The sequence below is a fragment of the Thermobia domestica genome, chromosome 13 (genome assembly GCF_964235325.1).
Source record: "Thermobia domestica chromosome 13, izTheDome1.hap1.1, whole genome shotgun sequence".
Lineage (NCBI taxonomy): Eukaryota > Metazoa > Arthropoda > Insecta > Zygentoma > Lepismatidae > Thermobia > Thermobia domestica.
Window position 1 is genome coordinate 45333801 of NC_137466.1, and position 26286 is coordinate 45360086.

The 26286-nt window shown below is 36.5% G+C and overlaps 1 protein-coding gene across 2 annotated transcripts in view; it reads left to right on the forward strand.

The window, feature by feature from the left end:
- LOC145669186 (uncharacterized) overlaps window positions 1-26286 on the forward strand; it is a 446794-nt gene that overhangs the window by 273027 nt on the left and 147481 nt on the right. The window lies entirely within an intron of this gene.

Below are 26286 nucleotides of genomic sequence, written 5' to 3' on the forward strand. Positions count from 1 at the left end.
ACCTTCTTCATTACTGCAGGGGAATGCGACAGTTTGTGCCCCTCATAAATGTGCTGTAACTCCACTGCTAGGATTCAATTCAGATTGGAAACAAGGTCACAAACCATGCAAAAACTGCCAAGAAACGTACGTACACATTTTCATTACACCATTATTATCCATCTCTATCACTGTCTCTCTTAGCCTTGGAGCACAATTCTGGGACGTTGGGTTAAAAAAAAAAATAAATGAAATCTTTGAGTTTTACTTCCCACAGTTGTGTTGGATAGGCTAAAGGAGACGATTATGATGAGAATGAAAAATATAGTGGAATGAAGAAAGTGGGAAGAAATGGGAGAACCCCGAGAAAACCCATGCACGCTGTGTTTATCCACCAGCAAGCCCACTTGCCGCGAGCTGGAAATCCTGGGATCAAACCAAGGGCCTCATCGCACCAGAGGTTAGCGCTCTACCACTGAGCTACCGCAGCCTCTACGTTAAATCAAGAGCAAATGCGTACAGTACTATGTCATAAATAACCAGCAAACGCGTGTCATTAAAACGATTACTTTTAGTGAAAGAACGGAGGCGCCAAGCTATGCTAGGTGATCAGTACAAAGTACCTTTGTATTACAATTCCATAATAATAAATCACACTTTTGTAACGCTGTTTCTAACTACACAGATGACTTATGTATTCTTTGTTTCCGTACATAAGCTATTTTGCACATTATAACGAATGACGAAGGGTGTAAAACATTGACATGCCTCCCCGTTCTATTGTAATATAGAAAACAACGTGTCCTACGGGGCTCTAACCCGCCTTCACTTGTTATTGCTGCACTCGTTATTATGTAAATTGAGTACTGAGCTTTGATACATAAAGAGCCAACCTGACTGCTATAGCCTATATAACCTGTATGAGGGGGGGGTCAGCGTTCTACACTACAGTAGGCCTACTTTTACTATACTACAGTATACTACAGTAACTTTTAGTCTATGGTAGTGTTTACAATTCACCCAAACTTACGTTCGAAAGTTGATATGTACGCTGCTCCTCGCCGCTGTCACATGACGTGTATTCATACGCCACCTCAGCTGCATCACCTACTGCGTACTCATATCCATTCGCACTCTGCTACAGCTGAAATCCTTTATCTTCTTTCCTGAATAGTAATTAAGCCCTAATAATATTACTCCCTAGTAAAACATAGTAATATTATTTCGGTAAGATTATTATCGTTGTTTTTTAAATCATCTATGATATTGAAAATCACGCACTATTTCATTCTCATTTTTAAGAAGTGAGAAAATCTCATAAATGGGAACCTGAAAATTTGCCTTGAGCTCATAAATGAAAACACATTTGGAAATAATGAGACATTTTTCCTCAAATATGAGTAAAAATTACTTATTTTGTTTTGAACATGCATTTTTCTCATTTCTGAGCAAAAAAATTTTTAAGAGTGTACTATATAAACGCAGACATGCATCAGGAGGAAGAAGGGCAGAACGTTGAATTTCTTCTACCAGTGTAAATTACAACTAAAACTTACTATCCCCACTCCTAACGTTTCATCTAGCTGAGAATCTACCTAAAATGTTAGGATTCAGAGCCACTATTACATGATGACTTAAGTGTTCCTACTAGCAGATCTATGGTTGGTTGGATGGATTAATGTTTATCGTTCCCTTCAACAACAAGGTTCTATAAGATTTGGACCTACAGCCGAACGAGTGATCCAAACTACATGAATTTCCTCCGGAAATCGAACGCGGGTCTAACGCCCCACGACGGGTACACGGATCATATAGACACACAGGAGTTAATTATCAGATCTAGAAACATGTGCAGTTGTACTCACGACTTCTATTCAAAATTGAGCTCTTGGAGGGCCGCGGTGGCTCAGTGGTAGAGCATTTACCTCTGGCACATGGGGTTCCAGGTTCGATCCCAGTTCATGCCAAGTGAACCTTGTGGTAGACAAACGCCATATGCGTGGGTTTCCTCTGGGTACAACATTTCATTCATGTTTTTATCATCACCGTCTCCTTTAGCCTAGCCTGCATAATCTTGGGACGTAAAACTCGAAACATTTCATTTAATTTCATTTCAAAATTGAGCTCCTTGTACGTTTTCATTATAGGCGAGCGAGAGTTTGGAACAAGCAATTGTTAATTCTGCAAGAACTTGAATATTAATGAGTTTACTTTTTTATTGAATAGAGAGTTTATTTTTTATTTCCTTTGTTATATGTAATAAAATACCTATAAAATATATTTTGAATCTTCGTGACTTATCCTTTCATTTGATATCTAACAGAAAAGTTACGCCATAAACTAATATCAGTCATGAGAGTATGAAGACTCTATCGACATCTTATTCAACAAATTCCAAGGAACTTTTTAGATTCTACATAGGAATAAAGATACATTATTTAACATGCACATAGTACCTCCTCTTAATTTCACTGCAGCCAGAAAAATAAGACTCAAAAGTTATGAACATTCCTATCCAATATTATGAAAATTCTTAAATGTTGAAGATTCCTTTGTACATTATTTCATTTCTGGCACCGAATATTCGGTTTTTGCATTTTTTAAATGGTCATTTATTCTGATCGCATTTTAAAAAGGCGATATAAAAATTATAACTGAAAAAATTAGCCTCATATTACTTCGTAATGAATCACTAAAACAGGTTTTATCCTCTTTAACTTCTCTCTATCTCTCTCTCTCTTTAATTGACTATTTCCTCATCTCTAATGAGAGGTCAAACAAAGATCTGAAATACTATAAGGAACTTATCTTCAATAAGAACAGCGAGTTCATTTGATTTCTCTTTTTCATTTTCTTAGCCCATTTTCATGAAATGACACAACTGTTTGACAACCATTCATTGTGAAAAACTGAAAAATAACTATGAGTTAGCAACATTGAAAATGAGACTAATCACAGTTTATTCTTCCATGAGCAAATAGTACACAACAAATGTAATGTATTATGGTAATTAGTGTATTGTTAAGGCACAGTAAGAACATTTAGGTTTCGACTCAAAGTATGTATCTATATGGGATCGAAATCTTGAACCAAAATCGAATTTGTAAGAGAAAACTGTTACAACAGGTGATAAAACACACGAAGTGCGGGCCACAATTTAAAGATGTCGCCTAAGGAAGCCAGCAGGTTACCTGCTGCTCCGAGTTATTCTGTTAAACATAAACAAGGCAAACCCGTAAGTGCAGAAGAAAAGCAAAAACTTTATCAAACGATATCAACGTTGTTCAATTCACTTGAAGAAAATTAAGACCTATAATAGCTAATTTTCATGTTCTCATAGAATATTTATTTACTTACTTTGTAGCACTGAAGTTAGTATTTGTACATTCGCATGCTATACAATGTAAGAAAGCAAATCAATCAATTGAACTTAAGGGGGAAAAGTACCATTTGTTTTTCATGGATATGCATTATGATTTAGGTAATAGATGAAAAAGAAACAATGTCCCATAATGATAAATATGCTTGCTGTTACATACCAGCGCCATCTCTTTATCGTTCAGTTGATAATTTCACATAAATCATTGTAATTTCATCTATAATTACAGTTTGGGGGAAAATAACGTTCAGTTGCTCTTAAAGGAGGGGGGATTATATAGTATTGGGTATTTTGCCATATATCACGGCAATGGCGTGAGAGTGAGACGAGTAATGCACATCGCAGTAGCAGAAATACGTGCACGTGCTGCAGCAGAAATATTGCGGGAAACAGACGAAACAATTTCCTCTTCACCAATCAAAAAATAGTCGTGCGTGCAGTGATACAACATCAAGTTACGTGGTTTGTTTTTGAAAGGTGCAAAGGACTGTGAAAAACGCTTTAGTTGTTTATAAACATTTTCTAAGGACCAGTATATTCCTCGTCTTTCAAAAACTTGATCCACCAGATCTAGAAGTTCAAATCCATTTGCTGGTAAATTATAGATTCTTAGCTCAATTCTATCTGTCTCTTCCAGAGTTGGATAAGTTATTGATCTACCATTTACATGCAAATCTCTTACTATTTGCCTGAGTGCTGTAGCCAATATTTGTTTTTCTTCTAGTTTTGCTAGTCTATATGTCTGATTTATTTCTTCATATAGTTGTTGATTTGTTCCCTGCATTTTACTTTTATTTTCGTCTTCTAGCTTTTCTACAGTGTCTTTGCTTCCACACGTTGTACTAGATATTGTGTTCTCTTGTATTTGCTCCTTTCTTTCTTTCTGTACTGGGAAGAGATATTTTTCTTCTTCATGTACAAAGGAAGTATAAATATTTGGTACCTCTTCCATGCACTTATAATCTTCTTCTTTAAAAGTCTTTTTACTGTTCCTTTTCCTGTTTTCTAGCAGTCTTGCTAGTTCACCCTTTTTTGTAATACTATCATTAATTTTTCTCCTATTTGGTTCAATTTGGATTTTGGAGTTTTCTATACTTTTCCCTGTTTCTCTATTTATAAATCTGTGCATTTCAGTTTGTGTTATCGAGTTTATTTTGATGTTTTTCTCTATTTGTATATCTATAATTTCCGTTTGCGTCGCTTGATCGGATTTAAGTATTTGTTGTTTGTGTTTTCTTTCAATAAATTGTTCTAATCTTAATTTGTCCCTTCTTCTTTTACTTGGACTCTTTTTCTTTTCCTTGTTTGTAGTTTTTTTCACTCTCCATAGTTGATTTTTGAGATTATTCTCTCTCGTGCTACCTTGTATGAAACACATTCTTCGGTCTGAGGGTTCTCACAATTTTTGTGACGTAATTTGCAAGGTACGCAGATTTTTTCCCCTTCTCATCACACTCTTCACTTGTGATTCTATTTGTGTTATAACTGTGTAGAGTTCTTCAAATGTCAAAATCGTGCAACCTACTATCCTTCTTAAATTAAACTTAAATGACTTCACTGCACTTTCCCAAATGCCTGCAAAATGACTTGCTCTGGGTGGAATGAAATGCCATGTAAATCCATCTTGCACTGCAATATCTTGAATTGGGTTTTGAAATTGTTATGAACTGAGTAGTTGTTGAAGCTCCTTAAGTTCTCGCTGAGCTCCAATGAAATTGGTTCCGTTGTCACTATATATGTTCGAAAATTTGCCTCTTCTGGATACAAATCTTCGAAGAGCTGCTAAAAATGCTTGGCTACTCAAATCACTCACTAACTCCATATGAATCGCTTTGGTTGCTAAGCACACGAATATTGCAACATACGCCTTTGTTACTTTACGAGATCTAGTTCCTTGCTTAATCATTAAGGGACCGGCGAAATCCACCCCTACGTGAATAAAAGCTCGAGCTGGCTGTACTCGTGCTGATGGTAATTGACCCATGGTAATTGACCCATGAGTTGTTCTGAGGCTGACGCTTTCAATTTAAAACAAACTAGACACTGATGAATGATAGATCCAACGACTTGTTTAGCTCGTGGGATCCAATATTTTTGCCTCAATGATGAAATCAATAACTGCGGTCCAGCATGTAACAACCTTCTATGTTACGCTTCAATTATCAATTTGGTGAGATGCTATTTAGGTGGTAAGATGATCTGATGTCGGCTATCATACGGTAAGTCGGAATTTTTTAGCCGCCCTCCCACTCGTAGCAACTGTTCATTATCTATAAATGGATACAAAGATTTAAGTTCACTTTGGGATGAAACTTGGCCTGACGAAGCTAAATCTTTGAATTCTTGCGAATAATGCAGTGACCTGTTGAATTAACTTAATGCATTGTTGTAAAGTATCACCAATTTCAGTAGTGGAAATAGTTCCTACTTTCTTCTCGTTGTGATTTTTACAATTGTAAATAAAACGACGACACAAACAAATAACTCGCAATAGTTTCCACAATGATGAAAATTTCTCCAGACAGCTTATGTCACCTTCATAACTGGCTAAAGATATGCTCGTTACTTTCCTTTCTTCTGGAACATCTTCGTCTACCACTTCTGATTGTTCGGGCCATGCAGATGATTCAAGCCATGCGGGTCCATGCCACCAAATATCTGCTTCCTTCAACTGTTTCGGATCCATTCCCCGTAATATCGGCTGGATTGTCCATTGACGACACATGATGCCACTGGTTGACTGAAGTGATCTCCTGTATCTCTGCAACCCTGTTTGCCACGAACTCCTTCCATCTGGCAGCTGGAGATGATATCCATGCAAGCACTATTTTTGAATCGGTCCAGAAGTAAGTACTATTCACTGAAATGTTTAATACCGGAATTATTTTGTGATATAACCTGCTCAAAAGTACTGCCGCACAAAGTTCAAGTCTTGGTAAAGTTACCTTTTTAATAGGAGCTATTCTCGATTTAGAACCCAAAAGTTTAACAGTAGTTTTGCCTGAAATGTCCACAGTTTTAACATAAATGCAACAGCCGTACGCAAGTTGACTGCTGTCAGCAAACCCAGGTATCTCGACATGAACATAATTCTTCAATACTACACGTCTATCAATTTGTATTTCGTTAACACTTGGAAGATGATGATGACAGGTCTAACCATTGCTGATAAAGCTCTGATGGTATTTGATCATCCCAATTGATCTTATGGATCCACAGTTGTTGTAAGAAAATCTTGAACGGAGTAACTACTGGGCTTATGAGTCCTAAAGGATCAAATATTTTTGCTATGGTCGAAGTCACTTGACGTTTGGTTGGTATGTTGGTCGTGAGACATTCTTTAACTGACTTGTTGGTGATGAGAAGCTTATCTGATGCAGGATTCCACGATAAACCCAATGTTGAAACACCTGACTCGGACTCAAATTCAAACGGTAAGTGAATTTCCCTATGTTCTTCTGGCACTGCTTCCAACAATGCTGGCTCGTTCGAACACCATTTTCTTAAAGTATACCTACCGCTTTGCAATAATTGAATAAGTTCTTTCTGAAGCTTTAACGCCTGTTCAACATTATGGCATCCTGAGCTTACATCATCCATATAAAAATCACGTTCCAATACTGTTGCTGCTTGAGGATATTTACTTCTTTCTTCTTCCGCTAACTTTCGAAGACACGCAGTCGCCAAATATGGTGATGATGCTTCACCATATGTGACCCGCTGCAACTCATAAATCTTGACTGGTTCCACTGATGAATATCTCCACAGAATTCTTTGAACTCCAATGTCATTTTCATGAACTTCAATCATTCGATACATTGACTGAATATCCGCCGTAAAAGCAATAGGAAAGGTTCGAAATCTCGTGACAATTGAATGTAAATCTTGTTGGATTGTTGGTCCTGTCATAAGTATGTCGTTTAATGAAACCCCCGTTGAAGTCTTTGCAGAAGCGTCGAAAACCACTCTTAGCTTTGTTGTGGTACTGGATGGTTTCAATATCGCATGTTGTGGCAGATAACATTTCATACCAATATCTTCATGTTTTTCTTTCACTGGTTTCATATGATCTAATTCTTCATATTCCCTCATAAAGTTACAGTACTACTCGTTAATTTCTGGACACTGCTGCAACCGTCTTTCTAGCTGGTAAAATCTACGAAGAGCTAAATTATATGATTCTCCTAATGGTTTATGGTTTGGCTTAATTGGCAGACGTACAACGAATCGACCACTGCTATCTCTGGTAGTGTTTTCCTCAAAGTGTCGTTCACATTGCCTTTCTTCTTGAGTCATGACTGTTGAATGTATAGTTTCGAGCTCCCAAAATGTCTGTAACTGTCTATCAAGATTACTTTCTTGCACAAAAAATGACACTTGTGGTATACTAGAATCTCTTGTTGTAGGCACTTTAACTAACTCTATGGCCTATGGAACCCGGAGGTTCAGTGCCGCGTTCACAAAAGCTCTCCACTGACTTCTATCCTTAGCTAATTGCATCCAGTTTTTACTTTGTATTCCTATCTCTGCGAGATCCATCTTAATATTATCCTCCCATCTGCGCCTAGGTCTTCCTAATGGTCGTTTTCCTATGGGTCTACCAGTCAAGACTTTGAAAGCGTTTCTACTTTCTTCCATTCTAGCTACATGACCTGCCCACCTAAGCCTCCTAGACTTGACGACCCTAACAATGTTGGGTAAACCGTATAAACTATGTAGTTCCTCGTTATGAAGCTTCCGCCATTCCCCATTCTCGTTCCTCTTGGGTCCGAATATTCTTCTCAGGATCCTGTTCTCAAATACTTTCAGTCTATGTTCTTCCCTCAGAGTAAGCGACCATGTTTCGCAACCATACAGAACAACAGGCACGATTATCGTTTTATATATTTTAAGCTTCAAATTCCTCGACAGAATTCGCGACGACAAGAGATTTTGAACCGAGTAGTAACACGAATTCCCTGTTTTTAGTCGACATTTAATTTCTTCGTGAATATGATTTTCGTCTGTTAATATTGATCCTAAATATTTGAAAGTATCCACTTTATCAAAAGCATTATTTAATATTTTAACGCCTCCACAATTTGCCGTATTACGGTCCCGACACACTTCCATGTACTTAGTTTTCTCTGCATTTACTTCTAAACCCATGTCCCTGCAAGCGTTTAATAAGTTCTCTGCATTTATTTCTACTGTTCTCCTATCCTCCCCTATTAAATTTACATCATCAGCATATGCCATAACCTGGTGAATGCCGTTCAACTCTAGGCCCTGGGTGCTATCTTTGATTTTCCTTATGGCGTATTCCAGCACAAAGTTAAATTATAATGGCGACAACGCATCTCCTTGTTTCAGGCCATTTTCAACGTGGAAGCTCGTGGACAAAAATTTTCCTACCCGGACTTTACTTTGGGATTCACTTAAACATATCTTAATTAATCTAATTAGCTTTCTCGGTATTCCAAGTTCTGTAAGAACGTTGTATAATGTTTCTCTCCTAACCGAGTCGTAAGCCTTTCTAAAATCAATAAATAGTTGATGTACCGGGGTATTGTATTCCCACTTCTTTTCGAGTATTTGGCGAATGGTAAATATTTGGTCGACAGTTGATCGATTTCGTCTAAATCCGCACTGATAATCTCCAATAATTTCATCTGCGTATGGGGTCAATCTTGCTAACAGAATATTTGAAAGGATTTTATAGGATGTTGACAGAAGAGAAATGCCTCGATAATTATTACAGTCAGTTTTGTCGCCTTTCTTGTGAATTGGAACAATGATTGACTCTTTCCACTCTTGTGGCAATTCTTCCTTGTTCCAGATAAGGAGAATGAGTTTGTGTATCTTGTTCCACAATTTTTTGCCTCCAGCTAAAATTAACTCAGCCGGAATTTCATCTACACCCGGAGATTTGTGTTTCTTTAATTTCTTTATAGCGGCTTCCACTTCTATTCGATTGGGTTCTGGAATATACGGTTCTGCGGTGTGTATCTCCTTTTCTCCACGCACATTAGTTTTTGGCTGCGTGTTCAGCAAATCGTCAAAGAAATCTTTCCATCTATTTAAGATGCTATCCGTATCAGTGAGAACTGTTCCGTCAGATTTTCTTAATATATAAGCACGAGGTTGATAGCCTTTCTTAAATTCGCTGATCCCCTTATACATGTCCCTAATATTTTTATTTTTACTATTATCTTCAAGTTCCTTAATTTTAGCTTTCAAAAAATCCCGTTTCTTTGTTCTAAAAGTTTTGGAAATTTCCCGCCTGATATCTGCGAAATTTTGTGTAGTTATTTCATTCGGATTTTGTAGCCACCGTAATTTTGCCTGTTTTCTCTTCTCTGCTAGTTTAATGCATTCTTGGTCGAACCATGATTTGTTCCTACGTATTTCCGCGTGTCCCAATTTTTCTATTGCTGAGCTTTTAATGCTATCTCTAATTTCAATCCAAGTATCCTCAACACTAGTGCACTCAGAGTCTTCTAAGACCGAGAATCTATTCGAAACTTCAATCTGGTATTCCTCTCTTACCTGGCTCTCTTCTAATTTCTTTAAATTAAATCTCTCCGTTTTCGGACATTGAATATTACCTTTATTCAACGATAATCTCTCGCGTATTATCGCTACTACCAGGTAGTGATCAGTGTCACAATCAGCCCCTCTAAACCACCGGACGTCAATTATGCTAGATTGTCTTCTTCTATCTACTAAAACGTGATCAATTTGATTATGTGTTTTTCCGTCTGGTGATGTCCAAGTGTATTTATGAACGTCGCGATGTGGGAATTTTGTACTCTTCACGATTAGGTTTTTGGATGTTGCAAAGTTCACGAGTCTAACCCCGTTGTCATTACTTTCCTTATGCAAACTTTCGTTCCCTATAATCGGTTTGAAAATATCCTCTCGTCCTACCTTCGCATTGAAATCCCCTAATAGAATCTTCATATGGTATCGCGGGAGTTGGTCAAATATCCGTTCCACTTCTTCGTAAAAACTATCTTTTATATCGTCACCCTTATCTTCAGTTGGAGCATGTACATTTAAAACAATAATATCACACCACCGTCCCTTAAGAGTAATAAAAGAAAGTCTATCAGTAACAAATTCAACCCGTTTAATTGCTGGTAATATTCGTTTGTGAACAAAAAACCCTGTTCCTAACTGGTGATTTTTATTTCCTTCCCCGTAAAAGAACGTAAAATTTCCGGAATTCTCAGACAGGCACTTTACCTGCCAAAATGTACCTAAATTCAGTCTCTTGTACTACTGGATAATTCCCTGGTCTAGTTAGTTTATGCGATCGCAAAATGTCCAAACACACTTCCGCGCCTAACAAAATGTCAATAGTATCTGGTTGGTGAAAATTAGGATCTGCATACACTATGTCTGTCGGTAAGTTCCAATCAGCATGATCTATTGGCCTACTTGGAATGTTATCTGTTATTTTGAACAAAACTAAACAGTTTACATCAATTGAAAATTCACGAATTCTTGATTCTATATGTACATCTACACAATGCTTTGTTTCACTAATCACACTATTAATACCTTGAATTGGAACTCGGTGTTTATTTTTAGGTAGACGCAACCTTTGAACTAAATCTTCAGTTGCAAAATTACTTTGACTGGCAGAATCTAATAATACTCTACATGGATGTAATTTACCATTTGCATCTCGTACATTTACTATAGCAGTAGATAACATAACAGTAACATTTGGTTTTCCCTTGAAAATGCAATAAGAACCTTGTGTCATATTTCCCCTATTCGAATTAGAATGACTCGAAAAATTTCTTGATTGTGAATTAGCAACACTGGATTTCTCATCTGCTTTTGACATTCCATCATAATGCAGCAAGGTATTATGCCTTTTGGAACAGCGTTTACAGCCACCTGATCTGCACGTCTTTACTTCACATTCTTTTTTGAGACAGTTGAAACACAATAAATTATCTCGAACATAGTCGTGTCTTTCTTTTGCTTCAGCGTTTAAAAATGCAGGACATTTAAACAACTGATGTATTAGGTTTTGTTTACAAAAGTTACAGAAAGACTGAGTTGTTGTCACGTATGATTTGGTTGTTTTTTCTTTTTGTTTTGGTTCAGCACTCTGTGTATTTTTATCGCCCCTTGACCTTGACACTACTTCCTGCGATGGTGTACTTCTTATAGTTTCAAATGCTTGACACCTACGTTCCAAGAAAGCAAAGAACTCTGAGAAGGGAGGGAAAGAATGATCTGTGATTTGTAACTCCCACGCACGCCTAGTGTTACTGTCTAATTGAGAAACGAAATGTTGAACTAACAAAACCTCTTCTAGTGGTGTCTGCAAATCTAAAGCTCGTAATGCATTCAAGTTACTAGTAGCTGTATTAATAAATTCTCTTAATTCTGATGTAGTTTCCTTTGTGATACATTTAATATGTAACAAATTACGGACATGAGTAGCTGCAATCAAACGCTTATTTTCATACCTGTCTTTCAATTTTATAATTAGCTTCTGTAACTTGCAGATTCGCTATTAAATCATACGCCTCCCCTCTCAATGCACTCCTAAGGTAATGGAACTTTTGCAACACTGACACGTTATCGTTATTATGAATCATAACTTTAAAATTGTCTGAAAATGAAAGCCAATTTTCGTATCGTCCTTCAAATGATGGCAATTCAACACGAGGCAATTTTAATTGATCATTTGACACCTGATTCTCATTTTTCGAGGAATTGTTTGAATGAGATTCCTGGCTATACTGAATAATAAAATCCTCTAGTTGCGCTAATACATCATAGTAACTGGTTTCAAACTCCTCCCTATATGCATCGTCCTCTACTTGTTCGTAATTTATTTCTAACTGTGATTGTACTTCATCGAATTTTTTATACAACTCAATCATTGCAGTCTTACGTACTTTCACCTGATTAATGTAGTTGTTGAATTAATATTACTTACGTAGTTTTGAATTCTTGTCAGTTGACTTTTGCACACACCACGTTGTTTCACTAACTTGCTTCTTTCTGAGTCCTCCATCTTGAAAAATATTGTAAGTCCACACTAACTAATAAACACAAGTCCACACTGATGAACGTGTTCTCACTTATGTCTATTCACATAAGTTCCAGAAGAATTAATAAACGTCACTGCACACACGAACAAAACTAAACAAAGAGCAATGTAACAATTGTTCACATACACATTCACAGTTTATATCAAACGCTAGTTCACTGTGATCCGGCCCGGAGAACCAATGTTTCTGTTTTTTGATGAATAAATGTTCACAAAACAGCTTAATTGTGATAAATGAATAAATGTTTATTTGCACGAACTACACAACAACTGAAACACTTACAACTTACTGTTATATTGTCTTTTTTTTTTTTTTTTTTTTTACGAATTCCGAAGGACCGTCTTGTATGGATCTCTTGGTGCTCAACTTGCTGACACTCACACACACAAACTGTTTTTAAAACAAAAGAGGAACGTTATGCAAATGTAATGGCAATGATACAAACTCACTATAAAAGTCTGTACACGCACAATGCTGACTACTTCCAAAAATAAACTAAGGAACTGCAAAAGCAACACTAAAATAGACAGGAGTCAAGACGGATTTCCACTCCATGCGGATCGAAAACGAAAAGTCCGTGACCAAAAAAGGACACGCTGACTCGAAGCCTCGCGGAAGAAGCCATGCCCTCCTTTAACGCGACAGTATTCCTTATTCTCTCTTGTAAAAGCGCAGTCTATTTATTTTTTTCCTTTTTTCAAAGAACAAATCTAAATAAACAATACAATTCTTTTAAACCCTAATTCTAATAAACTATTAAAGAACCTGGCTTTAATAATGACACAAAAAGACTAAAGATCTATTCCCTTTTACAAGGTACCAACTATTATATCTCTTCCATATTCTTCCATGTAATTCTTCCACATAAAGCACTCTTGGAACCAGTCCATTTTTCCAGAGTTAAAAGGAATGTCTAAAGGCGACTTGTTACTCAAACACAAGTTAAATGGTCAACAGTCGCTGTATAAACGCTTATAGAGTAGAAAGAGAAGGATCATATAGAAATAGGTATATCTGTACAAGGCTACATTGTTAGAAAAGTTTTCTTCCTACATTTTTGCTCTGCAAGGGATTTTATTATGTCATTAAACGACATTGATATTTCAAAGGAATTGTCACCGTAAGTTATTAATTTGGTTTGTAATAGAGGCCCAAAATAGTTTACTCCCTCAAAAAACAAGTATTGTGAAGACAATTGTGAAAGAAGACTTATGTCTATGAATATTGCGAGCGTAGCGAGCGGGAAAAACATTAACATGGCTCTGATGCCTGTAAGTTGATTGCTATATTTTAGTATTCAAGAGAGGGATTTTTGGGGGCCCTCTGAGCTTGGGGGCCCTGGAGTCTGGGCTCCATTTGCTTCGCACTTAATCCGTTCCTGCTTACAATGTAAAAAATATAAACCAATATTTTTCGATATTACCGCATTGGAATTCGAACCAATACCATGAATCATTCAGTGATCAGATCCTTCAATTGCGAGAACATGCTATGAATCAGCATATGAATAACTGTACGAAATACCGGTATGATTTTCGTTGTTATTCACATTAAAGCACAAACAAAATTAGCACGCATGCAACTTATAACTAGTCATGCAATGGGAGAACACTTTTCATTAATCAACTCTAATTTTGTTTAACATATATACTTCTCGGGCTGTCATAATGACATTTGTTTTTACTGCCCATCTATTGTACACTGGTACTTACATGAACTTCACATTACTAAATATTGCTAAAAAGATATAAAGGGTGTCCGAGAAATATGGACGAATTTGAATTTCGCACCATTTTGTCATATGACGATTGGCAGCCGTGGTTTTGCCATGTTTGTTATCCTCTATCCTTCCGATTAGCAGCCTGTGTGGTGAGCATTGTTGGTTGGTATTTATTTCGACATATAGCGTTTGACAACAAAGCAACGCATCCAAGTGATTAAAAGTTAATACAAAATCAAGAAAAGTCCCACGGCAACCGTTTGTGATTTGCGTGTGACACTTGGGCTTTTTGTGAGGATTTGTAAAATGTAAAGTGTACGTGAATAAACCATAGACAATACAACAACTGACGGATGAAATTAAGAGGGTTATTAACAGCATCACGCCAGATGTTTGTGAAATCGTCATCGCAAATTTCAATGAACGTATTGCTCATTGCCGTGCAGCTTTGGGTGGTAATATGCCGGATACAATTTTTCATACATAAATGTGAGAAAATTACCTAATGGGTATGTATACATAAATGGGAGAAGTTACTCAATGTGTTTATAAAAAAAAAAAAAAAAAACTTTTTCAATGTATTTTATATTAGTTGTATAGCACTTTAATATTCGTCCCTATTTCCCGGACACCCTGTAACTTCTCACTTCCAACCTCTATTTTTGTTAATAGTAGTTTATTTAGCTCATGTTTGATCACGAAACCGACGGGATCGCGTACCCGAGAATATGGTCACTAACACGAATATTCAGGAAAATCGAATATACTTCTAATTTTTATATCGTGCACTTTTTGTTAAATCTTTTGAACAATTTTAGATATTGGTTTTTGCACTTTGTCTTACAATTTCTTCATGTATATGTTTTTTTTTTCCACTGGGGTGTGGTAATCCTTCCTTTCGTTTTCACACCATTAGTCAGAGTGAATGCATAACTTGTCAAATTGTATTCTTCCGCCACTCCTAAACCGCTAAGTCTTACATCTTATAATTGTAATAGGTCTATCACTAACTTACTAATTATATCTTTTGCCTGAAACTTAAAGAACCAGTATGTACACTGAGAGAAAAAAATGTAGGTGGCATACTTAAAAACGTAGGTTACATTCGTAATTCCTGTAGTTTCTGGACTTAACGTACAACCGTATATAACATCCTGCAGCAAACGTATAGCTGAAAAAGTATGCATTATACGAACTGTCCGCATAAGTGTAATGACGTCATTCGTGTGACGTCATCTGTAGTAACAAGTATATACGGAGGTAATATCTAGCTTTGTGACGTCAGGATCGTATGTAGCATGTGGGTTAATAATGACGACACTCACTGACTATCAGGACAGAGCATAATTTCAAGAAGTATGCAATATACGTTCTGTAAGTATGTTTTTTGCGTTCAACCCTGAGACAGCATCTATATTGTACTTATGCCCCGTACGCATGACTAGATACAGTATACGTATTGTACGTATGTATTATACATATTTTCCTTATGTCGCACACAGCTTGTCCAGATACAACATACAGAATATCCATATGCACCATACAGAGTGCACATACGTAGCTTACAGACTGTCTGCATGCAGCATATAGATTATACTTATGTCGCGTACAGGTTGGCCATATGTAATGTATGGATTGGATGTATGTAGCTAATTGGTTCTCTATATGAAATATACGGATTTTACCTGTATCGCATACGTATTGCCTTCTTGTAATATATGGATTGGACATATGCAGGATCTAGATTGTACGTATAGTGCACCATTATTAAAGTGCTGCAACATACTGCAAAATGCATGATACATTTTTACTGTAATGTTGTCAAATATTGTTTTACTCTGTAAGAAAACAAAAATAGCTTAAAATACTGCTGATCTCCTTTGTGCCAATAATAATAAAATTTACAATATTACACTTTTCAAATCTTAGTTTGGAGCAGTGAAACTGTCCAAAGGAATGTATTTACCTGCAGGGTGTCCTATAAGTTTGGGCTTCCTGCTAATTCGTTGGAAAGCTACTGCAAAGCCAAACGTTGAAAAGTGACACAAGCGTTAATTTTAAAATTATGGGCACAAAGGAGGTTAACCATATGTTAAACTATTTTCGTTTTCATACAGAGTAAATCAATATGTGATATATTACTGTAAGAATTTATCATAGGTTTGCAGTTAGTTAGTTGCAGCACTTCAATAATAATGCAAAATGCACAGCCATATACAATCCTATATTCAAACTCAAACAAACAAGATTTACGTACAATCATTTATTAAGCTGTTATCTTCCATTGCTTGTACGATATAAAGATTATTTTACCTCATTCTTTTCCTTAATAGTATCTTCTTCTAAAGTGCAGTTGTTACCACAAGAGGCCTAAATAGAATTTTCCAGAAATAACTTCTCTGTACATTTTAATTAACAGGTATGTTTTGTTTATGTCGCAATAATTAAAAGTATGGTGTCAGCCGAAAACGTGTTCGCTCAAAAGATGATTCCTACTCAGTACTCGCCATTAAAAATGCAACACCAAGAAGGAGACAAGATAGCTGCGCCAAAGTTCCCAGGCCGATATCTAATAGTAAGTGCAGAATACTCTTAACATCCGCTGTATTTTCTGTGTGACAACGTGGTGACAGCGGAGGTGTTGTGCAGCCATCGACTAAATATATTTATACTTCCCTGCTATAGACATTCTACAAATTTGGACTTTCCTGGCTGCATCTTTCTTAGTGCAACATTTTAAGCAACGAGCAGTTTAACGGTCTCATACATTGGTTAAAGAAAGAGCAATGATTCTCAGAATTACTCGGAATATGTATTATCTGTCAGGAAAGTAAATGCACACCTATTTTTCGAGTCTGACATTCCTGCGCTCCATCCGTGGAGAGTATGAGAATTAAATCAATCAAATGTTTACTGAGGGACAAAAAGAAGTTTAATCTCAATAAGACATTGCAGAGGGCACAAGCTGTGAATACGAATAGTGCATAGTGTAAATAAAGGACGATACCGAAAGAGAAAGCCAGAAACAGCTGTTAAACTTAGAAAAAAACAGTAAAAATTGTCGAAGTGAGAACATAAAACACAAACATAACAAAGACACAGACAACTAAGAGTTCACCATGCCATGACCTTGCTGTAGTGGTTAAGGTGCTGGCTTACAAATGCAAAGGTCGCCAGTTCGAATCTTCGGCGAGAACATTTTAAAAAATTGTTTGTTACTAATACATGCAGTTCATGAGAGATGCTAAAAGAGGTTTATTTAGTTTTTCGTAGCAATTATTATTGGTAATGTTTAGTACTGATAATACTTTTTGTCTTTGCGTATTGCTTTTATTCTTTTCTTCATTTCAAAAGAGAAGAATATCCGAACAAATGCCACCAAAATTCCTCATATTTTGAATGTAAACACCATTTGCAATTAGTAAAGAATAAAAATTGAACGTTCCGATGTAGCTGCAAAAAGTAAAAAGAAAAACATGGAAGTGGACCATACTCATGGTTATTAAAAATACAATTTCTACATGCCTTACACCTCCCGACCACGTTTCTACGTTAGCAAGTAAGAGGTTTCTGTTTAGGTTAGGCTGGTCAATAGTTTTGCAAAGGGGCCCGGTTTAGCTCTGACGCACCACGGGTGCGAAAAGGGAGCAAAACAATTTTTCTCTCTCCGTCTGTGTGTCTATTTATCTATCTATCTGTAACGCTACTTGTGAATGCCATAACCACCCTAATTTTCAGCGGATTGAGACGAAACTTGGCACAAACATTAATTGTTCAAATATCTTGATGAGTTCGTTAACCAGAATAATCAGACGAAAATGTTCAAAATGGCGGCCCTTCAAACTCTTAAAAACTTGTGTGCAGAGACTTATTGAAATATTGGACCCGATTAATCGCCTAAAGAAGGTTCACGCCCTTTTGCTACGGTCAGGATATTTTTTTTTTTGCAGGAGGGGGTTATTTTCGTATCGGAACAAGATGATTGTTAGTGATGATAAGAAATTACACATTGAAAGTGAAGTAACTTGTGAAACGTGTTATTTGAAAGAATAATATAATATATGTGTTTTCCTCTAACACAGAGAACTGTAAATCATGTATTTCGAGTTCTGGGGCGTGAATGGCGAGGAGTGTTATTTGATTTGCTTTTTAGTAACACATTGCATTGCAAATAAAGGTAGGCAATATTAGTGGTAAGTAAAACAAGAACAACAATAATAATAATAATAATAATAATAATAATAATAATAATAATAATAATAATAATAATAATAATAGTAATAATAATAATAATAATAATAATACTAATAATAATAATAATAATAATAATAATAATAATAATAATAATAATAATAATAATAATAATAATAATAATAATAATAGTTGTTGTTTGTGGCAAGGCAATATCTTCCTCAATTTTTCTTCAAACGTAATGATTGTAACGCCATATCTCCCTTACAAACAAAATATTAGCAATTTATATCGAGAGAACGGGAAATTGTAGAGTGATGGGAGCAACGCTGGATAGTAAGCACTCATAGTACTCAGAAAAATAAGCGATTTCAATGCAAAATGAACGAAGAGTCATTGTCATGGATAGTCATGTAGCCACGGTAGAGCCGTCTTTACGCAAAATGTCAATAACTTATATCGAGAGAACAGGAGGTGATAGTGAGATGGCATTAATGTTGGACACCGTGGACCCATAAGGCGCATCGAAAAAATTAGGGGGGGGGGCAGCCAGAATTACTTATTTCCACATAATATATAAAATTATATTGTCAAAATACACACACGAGTTAGCTAGTGATATTTCATATTATTATTATTATTATTATTTTGACAGTGTCTTTTCATTACGTGTGCATGTTTGACATGAAGCCAAAGAGAAGATCCATCATTCGTAGAAAGAATAAGAATAGTCAGTTACTTTAACTGTGAACGATGCCGAAAAATACAAAAGGAGTGTCTACCTGTAGCGAAAATAAACAATACTTTCTCTCAAATGACTAAAAAAAATAAGCAGAGATAGATTCGAACTTGCATGGACGGCGCGAAAAGCCAGTTCATTGTCCACCTTTTATTTTAACTGACTCACCGAACGTGTTTTAGTAACTTACTTATTGCTAATTTTACTTGCTTCACTCGTTGAACTTGCTTTTTCTAATAACTTAAAACGACAGGGACACGAACACAGAAACATCGACGACAGTTAAAAATCATAGATGCTCTCACGCCGGGAAACGAACCCGGGACACCATACACCAAAGGCGCACGTGCTAGCCACTAGACCAGCGGGGAGGGCACGGCTCACCCTCTGTGTCGTTTGGGATTACGACCACTGTATTGCCAGCTATCACTTCTCTGGGTTGTATACTATGATCACATGTTTCTTCTTTGCTGGAAGAGTTAAACCTACATTCTATGTATTATAATACATGAGGTATTTAGACCTACATGCTCTTCATATAATGTAATAAAAGGGTCATGCTGATTATAAGAAAAAAAACATTCCTTGGACAAAACGGAAACTATTGACATCAGAAATATTTACCTACGAGGCATGCGCAGTAGCATATTTCAGAATAGTTACTGTTTAGTTCAGTAAACGAAGAAAGGGGTATAAAAAAGCAAATATTTCGCGTCAACGAGACCGACCATAGTTGACAGAGGCGAAAGCAGATGTGTAGTAATACAACAGCTTGGTTAAATTGATATTTGGTTCTTTATTCTGTAGTAGATCGTATCACAACTTTACGGAGGAGCAAAGAAAGACTTACTAACGCTGTCATGTAGTAAGCTTTAGTAACACGATCATATAGACACAAATGGATGTAACTGTGAGCACTACAACTTGGATTTAACGAAAGCCGTTTAGATATTCAGTGGTTTGCAGGGTTGTATAAGACACAATACAATTCTTCATACCTCAGCTTCCAGTAACCAGATAATGCAATGTCTGGATAGATACTGAAACTGCTGTTGGATTTTAATACATGACGTATTGCAGGATACAAAATGTTATGCATTACTTGTTTGTTTGTAGACAGCTACTAGCTTAGTGTTCTGAAAGGTTGTGTATAAACTAGAGATAGCCAATTCCGGAATTATTACTTTTCGGACTCCCGAAAGTAAAACCGGACAAATTCCGGAATTCGGAAAATTCCAATTTTGGAATAATTCCGAAATTCGGAAAAATCCGGAATTTAGAAATTACTGAATTCCATAATTTTCCGAAATCCGTAAAGTGAAAAATCCGCTTCCAAAAAATGAATTTATTTTGGTTAATATGAATCGTGGCGGAAATAAGTCTTTGACCAGGTAATTGCGACTGCTTTGAAAGAAATGGGGTGTATGAGAGTTCAATCTGAAATATTTGTAGTTTCGTGTGGAGAAAAAACAAACTTGTGAACCAGCGGTTTAAGAACAACTCAAGTTATTAATGTAAACATTTCCGACTTCATAAAAGAAATATGAAAGACATTTTTAATCGAAGAAATATAACATACAAGTTTGCAAGCGGAGACAAAGAAACCTAACGTAACCAGACTAAGGACGAATCGTTTACCGCGTAGCGATCGCGGTTCAGTGGTCAAGGTGCTTGTGCGAATGTATATTGTAATTTTTTTTACTTTAGGATTTTAGATGGCGATTGATCGGCGATAACATACGTTTATTATATTCAGATATTTGAATACTCGGATGTTTCAATACTTGAACTATCAAATCTTCAGGAATAATAATAGTAATAATTATAAACTAGTAATAATTATTATTATCTCGTAGAAGATTAAAAGCTAGTAGCTAATTATCGCTCAGGTCATACCATTACAAGCAGAAACGTGACATTTGGAAAGAATATTTCGGTTTGGATTAATGTTGCTCACGAGAAGAGGAGTTTCTCATCTCGTTTCTAAAACAAATAAAATAACATGAGAATTAACATTTTACATTCGAGACGGGTCAAGGCTAACTCAAAATTTTTGTCTTTCTTTGGAAATGAGAATCGAGACGAGACGAGACGAAAAGTATCGTAAACATTTCCCCTCTTGTCTCGATTCTCGAAATAGTGTATGTCCATTCTTTAAGTAACAATTGCTCTGTAGACTGAATCTCATAGGCTATTTCGTTACATTATATTTCAGAGCTCATTGAATTATGCTCTGTGTCGGTATTTTGTAGCAATGCTTTTATATTTACCTCTGCATATCCTAAAAATTAGTTTATTATATGCCTTACTGTTGCGTGATATTCAGTTATATTTATTACAGTTATTTCAGGCAAGTTTAAAATTATTATTATTATTATTATTATTATTATTATTATATCAACACCGTGTATAATCTTTAAAAGATATGCGGTTTGTATCTGAATATTAATTAAAAGCTAATTGACTGTCGATCTCGGTCGTCGAGAAGTCTTCAGGAGGGAAAGACATTGGTCACGTTCTGGGTTTGAGTTCCGAAGGGGCAAGTATTTGGCATCGAGCCAAAAATTGTTAACAGTTATAGGCTTCAGCCAAACATATTCAAAACATCTGGGACCGGGTTTAGGCTTCTCAACGGCTCGAGCGGCTCGGCTTACAGCTCATTCACTATTGAACCGAACCGAGAAGTGAGCCGAGCCAACAGGTCACCCAACCGAGCCGATTTGAGCCATCGGCTTAGTTGAGCTGAATCGAAATGTGCCGATGGACTAGTTTCAACTTAGCTGGCTTGAACCGTTTCACATGTGCCGTGTAGGGGACCCATCCCAACCGAGAAAGCTCGAGCCATCGGCTCAATTGAGCTGAGTCGATGGCTCGTTCCAACTGAGCCGGCTCAAGGCATCGGCTAATTCCAAACGAGCCGACTCGAGCTGTTCGCTCAGTTGATACGAGCCGAGCCGGTTGATATCACTACCCGAGTTGGTCTTCTGCTTGGGCTCAAGAATTCGACCGTGCAGGTCTCAGCCTTGATTTTAAGAACTACAGTATATACTTATATTGGTGATTACGACATTTGAAGTTGTCTCGTAATAATAATAAAAAACTCTTGTCTTCTCGTTATCTAGACGAGACGAGATACACTGAAATTGCCCCACGAGATGCACTAAAATTACGAGACGAGATACACTGAAATTGAACCACGAGATGCACTAAAATTACGAGACGAGACGCACCCCTGTCGTGAGCTACACTAAAAGTATTCCACATTACTGCTTACATTTCTCATGGCTTTCGCTTTCCAGTCTAATCAGGCCATTATTTCAAAACGAGCTAAAACGAGCTGAACGAGCGAGCAAGCCATTATCAAACTCGACTCAACTCGAAACTCGACCTCGAAAACAGCTTGACCTTGATCGCTACGCGGTAAACGATTCGTCCTTAGTCTGGTTACGTTAGGTTTCTTTGTCTCCGCTTGCAAACTTGTGTGTTATATTTCTTCGATTCGAAATGTCTTTCGTATTTTATTTATGATGTCGGCAAAGCTTTCATTAATAACTTGAGTTTTTCTTAAACCGTTGGTTCACAAGTTTGTTTTTTCTCCACACGAAACTACAAATATGACAGTTTGAATTCTCATACTCTCTATTTCTTTCAAAGCAGTGGCCATTACCTGGTCAAAGATTTATTTCCGCCACATTTCATATTAACCAAAATAAATTCATTTTTTGGAAGCGGAACTTTCACTTTACGGATTTCGGAAAAATATGGAATTCAGTTAAACTTCTCAATTGAGAAGAATTCCGGAACTCGGGAAGAATCCGGAATTTAGAAAAGTCCGGAATTGAGAAAAACTCCGGATTTCGAAAAAATCCGGATTTTTCCGAATTCCGGAATGTTAACGAAATCAGAAATGTCTAAATTCCGGATTTTTTCGAATTCCGGAATTATTCCAAAATCTGAATTTTCCGAATTTCGGAATTTGTCCGGTTTTACTTTCGGAAGTCCGGAAAGTAATAATTCCGGAATTGGCTATCTCTAGTTTATACACAACCTTTCAGAACACTAAGCTGGTAGCTGTCTACAAACAAACAAGTAATGCATAACATTTTGTATCCTGCAATACATCATGTATTAAAATCCAACAGCAGTTTCAGTATCTAACCAGAAATTGCATGTATCCAGTTACTGGAAGCTGAGGTATGAAGAATTGTATTGTGTCTTATCTTTTTGTGTCTTATACAACCCTGCAAACCACTGAATATCTAAACGGCTTTCGTTAAATCCAAGTTGTAGTACTCACAGTTACATCCATTTGTGTCTATATGATCGTGTTACTAAAGCTTACTACATGACAGCGTCAGTAAGTCTTTCTTTGCTCTCCCGTAAAGTTGTGATACGATCTACTACAGAATAAAGAACCAAATATCAATTTAACCAAGTTGTTGCATTACTACACATCTGCTTTCGCCTCTCAACTCTGGTCGGTCTCGTTGACGCGAAATATTTGCTTTTTTATACCCCTTTCTTCGTTTACTGAACTAAACAGTAACTATTCCGAAATATGCTACTGCGCATGCCTCGTAGGTAAATATTTCTGATGTCAATAGTTTCCGTTTTGTCCAAGGAATGTTCTTTTTCTTATAATCAGCATGACCCTTTTATTACATTATATGAAGAGCATGTAGGTCTAAATACCTCATGTATTATAATACATAGAATGTAGGTTTAACTCTTCCAGCAAAGAAGAAACATGTGATCGTAGTATACAACCCAGAGAAGTGATAGCTGAAAAAATACAGTGGTCGTAATCCCTAACGACAGAGGGAGTGAGCAGTGCCCTCCCTGCTGGTGTAATGGCTAGCACGTGCGCCTTTGGTGTATGGTGTCCCGGGTTCGATTCCCGGCGGGAGAATATCTATGATTTTTAACTGTCGTCGATGTTTCTGTGTTCGTGTCCCCGTCGTTATAAGTTATTAGAAAAAGCAAGGTAAACGAGTGAAGGAAGTAAAATTAGCAATAAGTAAGTTACTAAAACACGTTCGGTGAGTCAGTTAAAGAAAAAGTGGGCAATGAACTGGCTGTTCGCGCCGACCATGTGAGTTCCAATCTATCTTGGCTTGATTTTTTATCCATTTGAGAGAAAGTATTGTTTATTTTCGCTACAGGCAGTCACTCTTTTCGTATTTTTCGGCATAGTTCACAGTTAAAGTAACTGACTATTCTTATTCTTTCTACGAATGATGGATCTTCTCTTTGGCTTCATGTCAAACATGCACACGTAATGAAAGGACACTGTCAATAATAATAATAATAATAATAATAATAATAATAATAATAATAATAATAATAATAATAATATGAAATATTGCTAGCTAACTCGTGTGTGTATTTCGACAATATAATTTTATATTATTATGTGGAAATAAGTAAGGCTCGCTGGCGCCCCCCCCCCCCCAATTTTTTCGATGCGCCTTATGGGTCCACGGTGTCCAACCACTATCACCATGCCATCTCACTATCACCTCCTGTTCTCTCGATATAAGTTATTGACATTTTGCGTAAAGACGGCTCTGCCGTGGCTACATGACTATCCATGACAATGACTCTTCGTTCATTTTGCATTGAAATCGCTTATTTTTCTGAGTACTATGAGTGCTTACTATCCAGCGTTGCTCCCATCACTCTACAATTTCCCGTTCTCTCGATATAAATTGCTAATATTTTGTTTGTAAGGGAGATATGGCGTTACAATCATTACGTTTGAAGAAAAATTGAGGAAGATATTGCCTTGCCACAAACAACAACTATTATTATTATTATTATTATTATTATTATTATTATTATTATTATTATTATTATTATTATTGTTGTTGTTGTTGTTGTTGTTGTTGTTTTACTTACCACTAATATTGCCTACCTTTATTTGCAATGCAATGTGTTACTAAAAAGCAAATCAAATAACACTCCTCGCCATTCACGCCCCAGAACTCGAAATACATGATTTACAGTTCTCTGTGTTAGAGGAAAGCACATTTATTATATTATTCTTTCAAATAACACGTTTCACAAGTTACTTCACTTTCAATGTGTAATTTCATATCATCACTAACAATCATCTTGTTCCGATACAAAAATAACCCCCTCCTGCAAAAAAAAAAATATCCTGACCGTAGCAAAAGGGCGTGAACCTTCTTTATGCGATTAATCGGGTCCAATATTTCAATAAGCCTCTGCACACAAATATTTCAGTAAAAGCGGAAAAGTTATTCAAACTTTCTGAATACCTATTTATGGGCGAAATTTGGTTCCCTTGGAAGTTTTTAAGTTTGAAAGGCCACCATTTTGAACAGTTTCGTCTGATTATTCTGGTTAACGAACTCATCAAGATATTTGAACAATTAATGTTTGTGCCAAGTTTCGTCTCAATCCGGTGAAAATTAGGGTGGTTATGGCATTCACAAGTAGCGTTACAGATAGATAGATAAATAGACACACAGAGGGAGAGACAAAAAGTGTTTTGCTCCCTTTTCGCACCTGTGGTGCGTCAGAGCTAAACCGGGCCCCTTTGCAAAACTATTGACCAGCCTAACCTAAACAGAAACCTCTTACTTGCTAACGTAGAAACGTGGTCGGGAGGTGTAAGGCATGTAGAAATTGTATTTTTAATAACCATGAGTATGGTCCACTTCCATGTTTTTCCTTTTTACTTTTTGCAGCTACATCGGAACGTTCAATTTTTATTCTTTACTAATTGCAAATGGTGTTTACATTCAAAATATGAGGAATTTTGGTGGCATTTGTTCGGATATTCTTCTCTTTTGAAATGAAGAAAAGAATAAAAGCAATACGCAAAGACAAAAATTGTTATCAGTACTAAACATTACCAATAATAATTGCTACGAAAAACTAAATAAACCTCTTTTAGCATCTCTCATGAATTGCATGTATTAGTAACAAACAATTTTTTAAAATGTCCTCGCCGAAGATTCGAACTGGCGACCTTTGCATTTGTAAGCCAGCGCCTTAACCAGTACACCAAGATCATGGCATGGTGAACGTTTAGTTGTCGGCGTCTTTGGGATGTTTGTGTTTTATGTTCTCACTTCGACAATTTTTACTCTTTTTTTCCAGTTTAACAGCTGTTTCTGGCTTTCTCTTTCGGTGTCGTCCTTTATTTACACTATGCACTATTCGTATTCACAGTTTGTGCCTTGTGCAA